This window comes from Carlito syrichta, unplaced genomic scaffold (assembly GCF_000164805.1).
Source record: "Carlito syrichta isolate Samal-C Ts95f unplaced genomic scaffold, Tarsius_syrichta-2.0.1 Scaffold312336, whole genome shotgun sequence".
NCBI classification, from domain to species: Eukaryota; Metazoa; Chordata; class Mammalia; order Primates; family Tarsiidae; genus Carlito; species Carlito syrichta.
This window is the reverse complement of record NW_007256432.1, coordinates 3331-8371: the sequence shown is the minus strand read 5'-3', so window position 1 is coordinate 8371 and position 5041 is coordinate 3331. Positions and strand designations below refer to the sequence as shown.

At 45.6% G+C, this 5041-nt stretch overlaps 1 pseudogene; it reads left to right on the top strand.

Annotated features, from left to right (window-relative positions):
* The first annotated feature begins 2990 nt into the window (after window positions 1-2990).
* On the top strand, window positions 2991-3664 carry LOC103272375 (annotated as a pseudogene).
* The last annotated feature ends 1377 nt before the right edge of the window (window positions 3665-5041 follow it).

Genomic DNA, 5041 nt, shown 5'->3' with positions numbered 1-5041 from the left:
AAAATTTTTTAGAGAAAGGATCTTGCTCTGTCACCCAGGCTAGAGTGCAATGGGGCAATCATAGCTTACTGCAACCTCAAATCACTGGCCTCGAGTGACACTCCTGCCTCAGCCTATCAAAGCTCTGAGGTTACAGGCCTGTGCAATAGTGCCCAGCTTCTAATTTCTCAAACACATAAACTTCAGTCAACACATTTATACAGTACCACTAGCCCCTCTCTGGACTCCACGCAGCTTCCCAACCAGTTCATTTCTTGGAGGTGAACCAACCCAGGGTGTTCCATGGTGCTGCCTCCTTTTCTGTCTATGCTGGACTTTTCTCAAATCTCAATGACCTGAAAGTAGTTCTATGGCCCAGACTACCTTGTTTGATACCTGACAGTCCCATGTGGTTAAGTGGTTTTTAAAAGATGTACAAATCACTTATTCAAAGTTTGGCCTTTAAAATAAAAAGATATTCAACCTGAGAAAATTGTTTGATTTTAAAAAATAAATTAAAAGGGACATGAATTTATTTCAATGTTTCCAGTGCACTTTTGCCTTTACTAAGTTTTTCAAACTACCAATTTTTGCAGTCTGCCATGTATATCGTGTAACTCACCCAGGGGTATATTCAGGTTTTATGGAGGTCTCTTTAAGAAAAAGAATAAAAGACACATCACAGTGGCTCATACTATTTATCCCAACACATTGGGAGACTGAGGAGGGAGGATCACTTGACGCCAAGAGTTCGAGATCAGCCTGAACAACATTGTGATTTCCATTTCTGCAAAACTTAAAAAATTAACCAGTAATAGTGGTGCACACCTGTATCTCAGTTACTCAAGAGACTGAGCAGGAGGATCTCCTGATCCTAGGAGTTCAAGACTGCCATGAGCTATAATTGCACTACAGCACTCCAACCTGGGCAACAGAGTGAGACTCTGTCTCTTAAAAAAAGAAAACAAAAACAATATAAAACTATAAGTATAAAAGCATGTACAAAAGTTAACTAAAATAAGATACTGAAAGAATCACAAATTTCAAAAAGCAAATAAATACCAAAGCAACACCAATCCCTCACATATAGTCTTTGTTAATTAATTTCCTTTAACGATATTTTTCCCAGCATCTTTGATGGTATATTCTTTAACCACTTATTCATAGGGAAATGATTTTGTAATTTTTCCATGGCAGGAATAGGAAACATTTCCTGAGGAGGAGGCAGAGGCGGCGGAGGCGGCCATTGCAGTGGCGGCGAGAGCGGTGGGAGCCCAAGGCAGCAGCTTCGCCTGTGGCCCATCACTGGGCCTGAGGTGTGCACCTCGGTGGGATCCCGGAGTGGGCGGGGGTGCCGACGGGCCATGGCCCGCTTTCCCAAGGGAGGCGGGAGTAAGCAAAAGGGCTCCAGGCCCAGGGGGCTGTTAGAAGCTGGCCGTGGAGGCTTGCCTGAGCGTTAGGGATCCAGGCAGGCTGTGGACCGTGAGACCACTAGGTTGTGTTCAGGAGCTGAAGGCCCATTCCCTCCTCCTTTCTTTGTTGTTTGGCATTACCCACTAACAGGGACTTTGATGATCTAAGCATGAAGTTCTGAGAATATGACAGGCATGGCTGACTCTAGGGATCCATTGTTCCCGTTTCTCACAGACTGTGGTTTTGGCTTTAAACTTAACACAGTTCAAACTCAGGTCACATTTGGGAGCCTTATACATGATACAAGCTTCTTTACAAGATTTAAAAGTATATTTGTAGAATTAGTATATACATTTAGAGAGCTGTTTCTAGCTTTAGATGGTATAGATGATTATGTAGGGTTACCAGAAATGGCCCAGCACAAACTTTGGACTGGGCCACATTCCTAAGGGCCCATCATTCACTTTGGGCGGGGCTGCATTCTTTTAAACCCATTCTTTAGTTACAATTGTGTAAGTTTTTTCTACTTATAATAGAAACTGAATTTATTTTATCCATAGAAAGTATTTTAGAATAGGTCATGCTACGTCAGGGAATTATGTTAGTCCAAGCATGATCATACAAGATACTTTGAGGTTTTATAAGAATTTAGCTAACTTTAGAAATTTCATTGTCCCCACTTTCTACTAATTGCAGTTTTGGCTTTAGTACAATTACAGTTTGTATTTGGGTTTATTTTAGAAGATTTATTGCTGATGATCAGCCTTATATATCAGGATTAGGAATTAGAAACTTTTATAGAAATTAAGATAGATACATAGGATTTTAGAATAGCCATTTTGTTAAGAGATCATAATCAATTGTTCCTGGAAATGGCCCAGTGTGATCTTTGGACTGGGCCACATTCTTTAGGAAGTGGTCTGACCTATAATTAAGAGTTTTTTATAGTACAGGTAAAGTTAGCACAGAATAGAAAGGTATTAGGATTTAAGTCAGTCATTAGGTGTTGGGTATGCATAAGTTTTAGAAGTTATTGATTATTAGGATTTTATGATGTTAGAATTGTTGTATTGCCTTTGAGGAACATAACCAAGCATAAGGAACAGTGAGATAATTTTGGGATTGTCCTTCCTCATGCTTGGGAAAATGCCTGGTGGGTGGGGGATGCCCCTCATCCACCTGGCTTTGTGTTCATGTAATAGTCTTGTGATTTGATTGGGATTGTCCTTCCTCATGCTTAAGAAAACACCTGGTGGGGGGGATGCACCTCATCCACCTGGCCTTGTGTTCACGTGAAAGTCTTGTGATTTAACATGTGAAAATTTGGGATAAAAGACTCACGGTTGGTCCAAATAAACGACTTCTGCTCATTTCACTGAACAGTTGTCCACTTTCTTACTTTCTCTTTCTTCCTCTTTATATCTGTCCCTCCATCTTTCTTTCAATATCTATCCCTACTACAGAATCGGCTTCTGCACTAGACAGAGTCCAATCTCTTTCTTTCTCCTTATTTCTCCAGAATATTCACCGATGCTGCCCCACCTTCCAGGGACCCTCTAAATCTCTTTTTGGGGACTGGCCCCATGGGGGTGGGGAAGTGGGGCCGGGCCTGGATCCAGGAGAGAGGCCGAGCCGGAGGCCGGACCATGGCTTGCACTGTCCCCTGGCGAAGCGGCAGGCAAGATGACCACTGAAGAGCAGCAGCAGCAGCAGCAGCAGTGACACTGAGTGGCTCCCCATGACCCATACTCTGCCGAGACCCTCAGCGTGCCCTCCCCCATTGCCACCTTGAAGAATGTGGCCGAGGCCCTGGTCCACTCACCCAAGGACCCTGGCGGTCACCCATGTGCGCAGGGGTGCCAGCCCCGCGGCCTCCTCTGCAGCCCAGCCTCCAACCCAGCATCGCCTGGTGGTGCACAATGGCGAGGCCGAAGTCAGCCCCACGGCCGAAGCTGTCAGTGGGGGCAGGAGCGGCACCAGGGCGACTCCGGGAGCCCCATTGTGCTGCACCCTGTGCAGGGAGCGGCTGGAAGACACCCACTTCGTTCAGTGCCCCTCAGTGCCCGGACACAAGTTCTGCTTTCCCTGCTCCCTGGAGTTCATTAAGGTGCAGGGCCTGGCCGCGGAGGTGTATTGCCCGAGTGGCAACAAGTGCCCGTTGGTGGGCTCCTCCGTCCCCTGGGCCTTCATGCAGGGCAAGATCGCCACTATCCTTGCCGGAGACATCAAGGTTAAGAAAGAATGGAGCCAGGCTCGGTGGCTCAGCCTGTAATCCCCCACCTTTGGGAGGATGAGGTGAGTGGATTGCCTGAGCCCATGGGTTCGAGACCCACCTGGGCAGCAAGACCTCATCTCTACTATAAATCAAAAAAATCAGCCAGGCGTGGTAGCACATGCCTGTAATTCTGGCTACTCGGAAGGCTGAGACAGAAGGATCGCCGGAGCCCAGCAGGCGAGGCTGCGGTGGCCGGAAGCAGCCACTGCACTCCAGTCCGGGCAACTGAGTGAGACTCCCAACTCAAAAAAAAAAAAGAAAGAACAGGACCCTTAGGCCGCCACTGCCTCCAGGCCACTGCCCCAGGCCACCTGCCACCCACTGCTGCTGCGGATAAATTATTCCCACCCCCACCTGCCCAGATCCACCCCTACCTTTATACATACTCCCTTCCTCCACAGATGGGTTCCCCCGGGGTAGATGCGTTGTGGGTGGGGGGAGAAAGTTTGTAGTTCCTGTGCGAGAGGGTGTTGGGGTCCCTGGGCCCCTCTGGTTTCCCTCTCCCCTCCTTGGCTTGGCTTTGCTGCTGCTTGTAGCTGAGGGAGAGGGGCCTCCTGAAAACTCCTTCTTTATAAATGAGGCAAAAGCATTTTATTGCCCCCCCTCTCCTGGCCCCCTCTGCTCCTTGAACAAACCGAAAGATGTTTTTTTTCAAAAAAATAAATAGTTTCCTGTTGCATGGATTCTTGAAGCTGATCTGTTATGATCATTGGGATGCATATACATGCAACTATTCATTGTAGTATTGATATAGATGTGTGCCTAACAGAGAAATTCTTATCAATTTTGCATTCAATTAACTTTGTGAAAAAAGGGATTTCTCATTTCTTACATGGTAGGGTAATTTGTAGTAGAACTAGTCCTCCAACAAAAAGTTATAAAAGCTAGACAAAATATATAAAACCATGGGTTGACAATGTTAGAGAGCAGCAATACATGAAAGATTTGAAGGGCTGTAGCCTTTGAGAGAGCAAAATGCAATGCAGAAACACATCCACATGCATCCAGGTCCTTAGGTTCTAAACAGCACCACAAGGAAACAGAATTCAAATAAAAAACAGTAACCTAATGAGTTGACAGAGCACAAAAGAGTGGAAGTTCAGAGCCAATAAGAAGCTGGAATTTGAAAGGCAACATGCCAAAGAGGAGGGAGCCATCAATAAATAAGTTTTAAAATTTATTTTCCACTCAAGAGGCTGAGGCAGGAGAATCTTTTGAGTCCAGGAGTTCAAAAGTGTAGTGTGCAATGATTGCACCCGTGAATTGCCATTGCACTGCAGCCTGCAACATAGAAAGACCCTGCTTCTAAAAATAAAAAAGTCTACTTTCCTAAACTGCATATGGATAGACAAGATTATAAGGAACCCCAAAGAA